The sequence below is a fragment of the Helianthus annuus genome, chromosome 15 (assembly GCF_002127325.2).
Source record: "Helianthus annuus cultivar XRQ/B chromosome 15, HanXRQr2.0-SUNRISE, whole genome shotgun sequence".
In the NCBI taxonomy this organism is placed as follows: Eukaryota; Viridiplantae; Streptophyta; class Magnoliopsida; order Asterales; family Asteraceae; genus Helianthus; species Helianthus annuus.
This window is the reverse complement of record NC_035447.2, coordinates 109,684,406-109,694,242: the sequence shown is the minus strand read 5'-3', so window position 1 is coordinate 109,694,242 and position 9,837 is coordinate 109,684,406. Positions and strand designations below refer to the sequence as shown.

Here is a 9,837-nt window from a genome sequence, read left to right as displayed (position 1 = left end):
CGGACGAGGATCCCCATCTACATATAACAAATTTCTTAGAAATATGTGATACCTTTCGGATCAATGGAGCATCAAACGACGCCATCCGCCTCCGTATGTTTCCATTCTCACTAAAAGACCGAGCGAAAGCTTGGCTCAACGCCCTCCCAGCTGGATCGGTAAACACCTGGGATGAACTAGCCCAAAAATTTCTATATAAGTATTTCCCTCCCGCTAAAACTGCTAAATTAATGACTGAAATTAATACATACTCACAAGAGGATGGGGAATCCTTATATGAAACTTGGGAAAGGTTCAAGGAGCTATTACGCAAGTGTCCCCATCACGGCCTCGCAATATGGCAACAAGTATCCACTTTCTACAATGGATTGTTGCCACACACTAGGCAGACACTTGATTCTAGCTCCGGGGGACTTTTAGGTAATCGACGCCCATACGAAATATATAATCAAATTGAGGAAATTGCTCAAACCAATTTTCAATGGCACACCCCCCGGGGAAATAAGTCCATCGCCCCGGGCGCCCATAAGGTCGATGAAAGCACTTCTTTACAAGCCCAAATCGAGGCCCTTTCTTCAAAAATAAAAAAATTAGAAATGACAAAAACAGTCTCGGTTATGGCTTGTGAAGGGTGTGGTGGGTCACATGAAAATTGGAGTTGCATGAAAGAAACGGACGATCAACAAGAAATGGTAAACTACATTGATAATAGACCTAGGCCGTCGGGTCCCCCAACGGGAACTTACAACCAAGGATGGCGAAACCACCCAAACCTTGGTTGGAGGGAACCCGGCAATAGTAGTAACCAACAAACCCAACGAACAAACTTTCAGCAATCAAGAAATGAGTCACAAAATTTCACTCAACAACAAGGTGGACGAGAAAGGCTCGAAGATACTATATCTCGCCTCGTCTCTGACACTGATAAGAAAAACTCGGAAAGATTTCTACAATTAGAATCTAATTTTAGGAATCAACAAGCTAGCATTCAAAACATAGAAAAACAAATAAATCAAATAGCTCAAAATTTTTCCGAGAGACCGCAAGGCGCATTACCTAGCAATATCGAAACAAACCCAGAGGCGCAAGTTCACCTCATCACACTACGAAACCGCACCGTAGGGCCTGCAGAAGTACCGCCACCTACGGAAGAAACAATGCCAACACCTCTGCAGGAAAAGAACTCTCCTCCATCACCAGAGCCTACCAAGGCTCCTCGAGTTCCGTACCCCGGTAGGTTAATTCGTCAAAAGACCAATGAGCAATTCGCAAAATTCGAAAGTCTGTTAAAACAATTGCATGTCAATATTCCTTTTATCGAAGTCCTAACCCAAATGCCCAAATACTCTAAATTTATGAGGGACTTCCTTACACATAAAAAGAAAATTGAAAATTTGCAATTAGTTAATTTAGGCGAAGAATGCTCTGCCCTCGTACTCAATAAACTACCCCAAAAGAAAATCGATCGCGGAAGTTTCACGATTCCATGCTCAATAGGGGAATCGCCCGTTCGCAATGCCTTGGCCGACCTAGGGGCTAGCATTAACCTCATGCCCTTATCAATGTTCAAAAGGCTTGGCTTGGGAACCACGAGCCCTACAAAGATAAGCATACAACTCGCTGATCGATCCGTCAAGTTCCCACAAGGTGTCATCGAGAATGTCTTGGTAAGGGTAAGCAGATTCGTTTATCCAGTTGACTTTGTCATACTCGATATGGAGGAAGACACCGAGGTCCCCCTTATACTAGGGAGACCCTTCCTTGCCACGGCACAAGCAGTGGTAGATATGAATGACAGGACACTCACTTTGAGGTATGGGGATGATGAGGTGAAGTTCGGAGTTGGGAAGAGAATAGAGGACGACGACCCAGGTTATTGATTCGAGCCTGGATGCCGCTCTCCGACGGTGTAACATGGGAAGCCAGGCATCCCACTCAGAAGATATATAACCTCGACTCGGGTCTAGCCAAGGACCCTTATAAACGTGGCGCACCACGGAGGCATTCCGCGGAACTATCCTTAGTTTAGTTTAATCTTTTAGTTTTTGCAGAATAAAACACACTCATGGTGGTAATGGATGAAAAAGGGAACGAGAAAAATGGAACCATGCAAGAAGAACAGAGCAACCCGACAAAAATCTCCATCACAGAAGGCTCAACACGGGCCGTGCCCAACCAACACGGCCCCGTGCTGAGCCCCCTGCAGAAAATCACCCAGTTCAGGTAACTGGACACGGGTCGTGTTCAGCGGACACGCCCCCGTGTCCAGGCTTCTGTTTCAATTCTCTAATTTTTGTTACTGGCACTTGACCACGGGGCCGTGCCCGGTCAACACGGGGCCGTGTCCAGGATGGCAGTAACACAAAACTTTGCTTTTAAACCCACTTTTACACATTCTAATCAACCAAAAACTTTATTTTTGGACACATTGAAGACAATGTGTAATTTAAGTGTGGGGGGGATGCTAAAACCTTGAAATTTTGCAAAATCCTAAACACAAGCCTTACACAAAACTCTATTGGAACCGCTAAACACCCCAAATTTTTTCAAAAACTTTTTCATTTTTTTTATTTACTTGTCTTAGTTTAAGTTGGGAATAACAAGTTCTAAAAAGGTTATATTTTTACAAGTTTACAACCGATAGCGTCGTGATAAAAAAAGAACCAAAATAAGAAAATTATGAAAGGGCATAACAAGCCTAGTTAAAAATTCGATTATATATACTTGATCACATTAAAAACCCATTCCCACAAAAGTGAGTTTTGAGCCTTTATTGAGCACAAAAATATACATATTTAGATTAAATGCTCATTTTTCGTTTCTTGTGTGAATAGCCGCTCGGTTCTTACAAATCTAGAACTTGCCACGACGATACATTCCCGGTCCTTACCAACTTAAACCCAAGTAAGTAAATGATGGAGGCATTAGGACTAACCATTTTTCTTTCAAAACCATTATTTTTCATATTTTTTTTATCACCTACCCAAAATCCCCCTAGATAGCCCCTTTGAGCCTAAACCTTTCATTTCATTACCCCCAAACCCTTTTTACCCACCAAAAACCTTTTTATTTTTCACCCTTTATTTTAGTAACAAGCTCGGTTTTTTCGTAAACTCGCCTTTTCATGTGAAAAAAAAAAATGATGATGATGAAGTCAAAAACAAACAAAAGCTATAAAAAAGCTTGTTTGGAGAAATACTTCAAAATAAAAAGTCACTAAAAACAAGGTATTTTACGAAAACCGACGCTTTTTACGATTTTCGCCCTTTTTACTAACCACTAACCCAACCACCCACCTTTAACCCAAGCCTAACCCTTCACCCAAAAGTCCTCTTGATATTTACAAAGGTAAAAAGTTAAAAAGGAGGAGGATTGATTGCTTGGCAAGCCTATGGAAGGCGTAAGTTCCGTACCGCTCTCGAGTGATTCACTAAAATATACACCTTCGGCCGAGTGTTGAGTGATCTCCCGTGAGGTATGTGAACTTGTATATAAATGGAATTTTAATAAGGCATGCTATGCCCAAATAAGTAATTTATCTTATGAAACGTTCAAAATAAATCATAACGAATAGGATTGTAAATAAATAAAAATAAAACTTACAAAGACCTTGGATTCCCGACACTCTAGGACAAGCTAAAAACTTCTCTTCTACCTATTCCATTTGGGAGTGTAAGCCACATTTAAAGAGTTTTGCTTGAGGACAAGCAAAAGTTCAAGTGTGGGGGTATTTGATGTGTGTAAAATGCAACATATAAATCACATCAATTAAGGCATAAAACTAACCCTTTTTAAGTACTAATGTTGGAAAAAGAGTGTTTTTGTCTTCCTTTTGTATTTTCAGGATGAAATGAGCTCAAAATCACAAAAGAAGCAAAAAGACAACTAATTCTAGCATAAATACAAGAAAAGGAACAAAAGTAGACTGCCCGGACCCTCAACGGCACCTCCCAAAGCAAAGGAGAAGAAACAGAGTCTGAACACGCCCCGTGTCCAGCGAACACGGGGGCGTGCCCAGGAAGCAGCAGAAAAGACAAACCAGTAGAAGCTTCCATTGCCCACCACGGGGCCGTGTCCAGCGGGCACGGGGGCGTGGTGAAAGTACAGCAGGCGCATTAATTGTAATTGCGAATTACAATTAATGAAGAGAGAGAATGTCAGACGGGCACGGGGCCGTGTCCAGCCTTCTGTTCAGCCTATAAATAGAGGAGCTTGGCTTCATTTTCTCTCATCCCTTGGCACACCACCTCTCTCACACTTCATCCACCACCCACCACCACCATAACACCATCATCCACCACCATCATCCATTGTCCATCGTAGAGTGTGTGAGTCGTATCGGGATCCAAGATTGATCGTAAGAGTTCTTGACAATCAAGGCCATGTTTGCCTAAGTCTCTTACATCACTTGGTGAAGACAAGTGTTTAGTATAATACTTTTTATTTTTAATCTTTTGCACTTTTTATTTGGTTTTGTATTAATGACTTTAATAACTAGTTACTTATGTTGAAGGTGATCTTTCCTTATCGTTTGTCCGTGGTGTCTTGGCATTATTTTACTGTCTATATAAAATAAAAGATTTTCACCATTCATATCTCCACGGTCTATATGGAGGTATGTTGGCTACCTGGTCGGGGGTTAAGGGAACGGTTTGGTAAGGGTCTTGCCCTTGTTCAGCGTTTAGAGGTCCTGCTTGGGACCTGGGTCAAATTTAGTAGGATCTCCTTCAATGCCCATAGGTATTGGATGGCGGGGATCCAAACTCTTTGACCCCCTCATAAGTTAACTACTATTAATACTATAACCCGGGTATTTAGGACTGTATCCCTGCTGACTCAGACTACTTAGCCGAGGGTAACGTCACCGCCAAAAGCGGGGCCTACCACAATTTGCATTAATAACTTAATTCATTATCTTTCAATAATCCGACCCTTTAGGATTGTATCCTTGCTGACTCAAACTACTGGGTTGAGGGTAACGTCGCCTTCAAAAGAGGGGCCTACTACAATAACTAAGATAATCTCTTAAACAAGTGCAAAAGTGCGAAAATAATCAAAGGTTATACTAATACACGTGTCGGATCCAAGTGATTCATCTTGTCTATCTGTTTTTATTTTATTTTTATTTTCAGCATTTAGTTAGTTTTTATTTTTCTTAGTTTAAAACATTTTTCTAACTTTTTGATTTGATTAGACGTTGAGGATAAACCGGTATTAAAAGCTCTTGTGTCCTTGGACGACCTCGGTATCTTACCAACACTATACTACGTCCACGATGGGTGCACTTGCCCATATGTGTGTTTAGTGTTAGTAAATATCGTGTTTTATAAATTTAAAACTTGGCTAAAAGTGTAAAAAGGGGCTAAAATATATATCAAAAAATTATATACACACTGACACGCATCAGTTACTATAAAAACCTTTTGTTGGCTTAACATATTTTGGATATCATCTGTTGTTTTTTTAACATCTGGTCTCCTATATAGACTTTTCCTTCTTCAATCTTTCATCATTAGCAGATGTTCTCTTTTACCAGACTTTAAATACAACAGAAATTTTACAACTCCAAATATTGACTCTCTGTAATTTGCAGGAGCAAATTCTTCAAAAAACTACTATCAATGATCAAATTTTATACCTTGTTTTATCTTTGCATTCATCTGTTCACCATTAAACCAACCCTTGATCATATTAAATCTCTTTTGACTTACCAAACATCTGTTCACACACAATTTAACATCAACATAATCTAAATCAAACTCAAACACTAAATAAGTCAAAGCAAAATGCAACAACATAGATTCATAAGATTAAAATTTATTCATTTATTCATGAAATTAAAAGACCAATAATTACATAACATACTGAACAACTAAACTTTCAAATCTAACAATAACAGCAAGAATTAAGAAATTTTAGTTTCAACTCCATCGATTGCTGAACCTCTCGATGTATGTCCTTTAGCATCGCCATGAACTCCACGTCTCTATAACCGCACTCTATATTACTGACAACACAAAGCTCACGAACGGAAGTTGAAGGCATCCGTATCAGATTTCTAGAAACCTGCTCTCTCGTGAACAGGAAAACTTGCAGTCCATCAAAACATCTCTTCAGCTCTCGAAGAGTAGCCCTATCCTCATACACTTGTTCCTTAATTTGCCTGATAAAACGCTGCTTTAAATCATCTGATTTTGCAGAAGTGTATGACGCCATTTCAATAAACTATATTACTCGACTTTCCTGAAAGTATGATATCTTCGTAGGAAAACGTGATGAAAAACAGGTGAAGTGGCAATGAGTTTATATACTGAAATATCTAACAGTGAAAGAAATCACACTTAAACTCATTGTACATTTAATAATCTAATCAATCAAAACGTGTAGATTTAATATAAACATATTAATGTATATTTCAAAACACATCTTTTAATGCAAAAACCTTTTCAAACGCCAACTTTTATGGGAAAACTATAAAATTAAATATCAAGAAACCCAAGAGACAAATTTTAGAACTTCAAAGAAAAAAAAACAGATTCTCATAATTACAATTAACATCTTCATTTACCATATAGACGCGTTTTTAAACTCTACAAAAGACCGATGATTACTTTTGATTCAAAACATCAACAAATTGTCTTACAAATCACTGTCTGTCAAAAATTGTTTCAAATCAGAAAATCAGACAAAAATCTACATGGCAATCTGCAACATGCTAACTGATCTGAAAAACAAAAGAGAGCATGAAATCACATGGAGAAAGGCCAGAGTCTACGAAATCCTAGCAAGTGTTAACTCTAGTGTATAATAGTTTATGAATATTTCAGTAAATTTTTATTTTTCTATGTATGTTTATTTAATTTAATAATCTCAATATGCATCTTTCCATATTCTAAAATGTCATTGTCAATAAAAACTATCAACATTTTCAGCACTTGTTTCTTCATAATCAAATTAAACTACAGATAATCAAAATAAGAAACAAACCTAAAATGCAAAGATCTCCTCTCAACGAAGGTAGCACATATAACTTTTGATGATATTGCACCAACCTACACTTTGTATAAAAGAAGAAAATCTCACTGACATAAGAAAAGCTGAGTTTTGATTTAACGATGTGTGAACAATGCAACTCTCCCATCAAAGAAGGTAGCACATGCAACTTTTCACGATGTTGCAACAATGATACTACAACATCGATGTTGGAAGGTTGATGTGTGAAGGGAAGCTTTATTGAAACGACGATGTTGGAACAATGATACTGAACGATAATATGTAAACAAAAGTTCAAACACATGATATTGGAATGATGATGTGTAAACAAAATCAACAAATGTTCGAACAAAGAAGTGTAATCGGAGATTAACCGGCTAAATCATGAGAGCTATGCATTTGAGAGTGAGATATGCTCGCAAATATGAGCGAGAGAGATAGAGTTGAAATTTGAATGTTGAGCCAGATTCATATATCTTATTTATAGGGTTCGAATATATGATTTGAATTTTGAATTTTGAATTTTGAATCTGGAGCCAGAAATTTGAATCTAGAGCCAGAATTTTGAATCTGGCCAAAGGTTTACTTAGTTTATGATGAGCAGATGTTTGAATGTAAAGTGAAAAGAAGATATTTTAATTGTGAATGAAGTATAGATGTTATTGGCAGAGAGTTGAGTGAATTTTAAATGATTTTATATATTAGGCTTTATGATGCAGTAATGACATAAGAAAAGCATTGTTGGACAGCCTCTCTGGCTACCACATCAGCTTTTTTTTTATGTTATTGAGATTTCTCCTTTTATAGAAAGTATATATTAGATTAGATTATATCACTTCGATATTATTACTAGATTAATATTGGTTATCTATTATCAAAAGAATATGAGATAACCAAAAATTTATACAATATATATGTTCTTAGATCGTGAACTAATTCCATTACATCTACTTTGATATCACTTTCCAAAATAAGAAAATATTAATTTGAAATAAAATATACTAATTCTTTTGTATTCAAAAACAAAATTCTTTATTCTTACATGCATCATTTAAAATCAGTAATAATTATATTTTCTTTAATTTTGTATGTATAGTTCTTATTAGAGTTATATTTATTCATATCAAAATTTATATTTATTATGTGTGATACAAGAGATACAAGAAATAATATAAAATATAAAAATAATTCAGTTTTTTTAAAACGTTCTTCGAAAACAATCAATCTCAACAATAACATATTTATTTTTAAAAAATCATTCAAGTTTATATAAATGGAAAGCATATTCTTTTAAGAACTCAATCAACTCCGTAATCATTTAAAGGTCTTTAAATTCCTTTCATCAAAAACATCTAATACTAATAAAAAAATCATTTTAATGCCACATGGCATTCTTCTCACTTATTTAGTTATAATAATGCCACATGGCATATATTTGTTCCTTCAATCTCACAATTCTTATTGTATTTTTTAATTTAATATATAATAAATATCACATAACATTATCTTAATCCCTGAAATAATAAATATTTAAAAAAAATCATCAATCTCTTCTTCTAATATTAATATTAAATATAAATCTCTTCAGCATAATATATATTGTGACCAAATCTATTATTGATTAGTTTTATTTGGATACTCAAAATATTTTAGATTTTTCGCAATGAATGAATAACAAAATATTCTAAATTAGTATTAACGATTAAAATAGTTAATATAAATTATATTATTGCAATTGTAAATGTAATATATTTAAACATTATAAATATTAATTATATAGTTTTTCTTTCTTAAAATATTTATGCGAATAGCATTCTCTCCATTAATTTAATAATAATATTAGTTAAATATAATTAATATAATAATTACTTCTATAATAATTCTAATGGGTATCCGATATTATAATTAATAACCATAGTGTATTTTTTAAGATGTGTTATGAATTATATTAATTTATTAATACTATTATTAATATATTATTTATTATATTAATATCTAATATTATTATCATTAACATATTATTATGTGTTGTATTGTATTGTAACAAATTCAATATTTAAATGATGTAAAGATAATTAGGTTCTTATTGTGACACCTGTGTCACTTCAACCATCAAACAAATTCCAAAACAATGAAATATTGTATCCCATACTTGGGATTCGTAAAAATATGTGTATCATTTGCACACATCAACTCTTGTTCGATTTTAAGCTTTAAATCGCTCTCTGGAGGTTATACGCGCTCTGATGCGTAAAAATAACCAGTTTAATCCAACGAACACTCCGGAATAGTGACATAGGCTTAACATACCTTAATTAACTTTTACATAACTTAGAAATAAGTTTTGAAGGCTTTGGTATGGCAAAAACAAGTTAATTCGCTTACAGGGACTAAACTTGACAAACTGCGAAAGTATGCCAATTTGAACTGTAACAAACATTCCGGAAATGTCCATAAGTTAAACATACCATAAATATTCTTTACATAGCTTAGAAATAGGCTTTGAGGGGTTTGGTATGCTAAAACAAACTTTTGGATCATTCAGGGGCTAAAAGTGTCAAAAAGTGCACAAGTTTGCACTTTCGCGCATAACTTACATTCTGAATACACCCGGACATCCAAAAATTTATGTAAGCATCCTAATATTATGCCTTAGTATTTGGCATGAGAAAAATCCATTCTTCGCGTCATTTGGATCGTCTTTCGCGCTTATGCGCATTCCGTCGTAATTAAGCGAACACCGTGATCGTACGGCCAAACGAACCAACATCCGACATATTTTTGGGCATGTTTCATGTCCACAATGTTTAGGCATCATTTTAGGGCCTTAAAGTTGGCTTTACG

At 35.5% G+C, this 9,837-nt stretch overlaps 1 non-coding gene across 1 annotated transcript; it reads right to left on the bottom strand.

Annotated features, from left to right (window-relative positions):
* Window positions 1-224: 224 nt before the first annotated feature.
* LOC118487719 lies at window positions 225-331 on the bottom strand. Its single transcript, XR_004882662.1, has one exon. It is a non-coding gene; the product is annotated as a small nucleolar RNA R71 (small nucleolar RNA).
* Window positions 332-9,837: the final 9,506 nt, after the last annotated feature.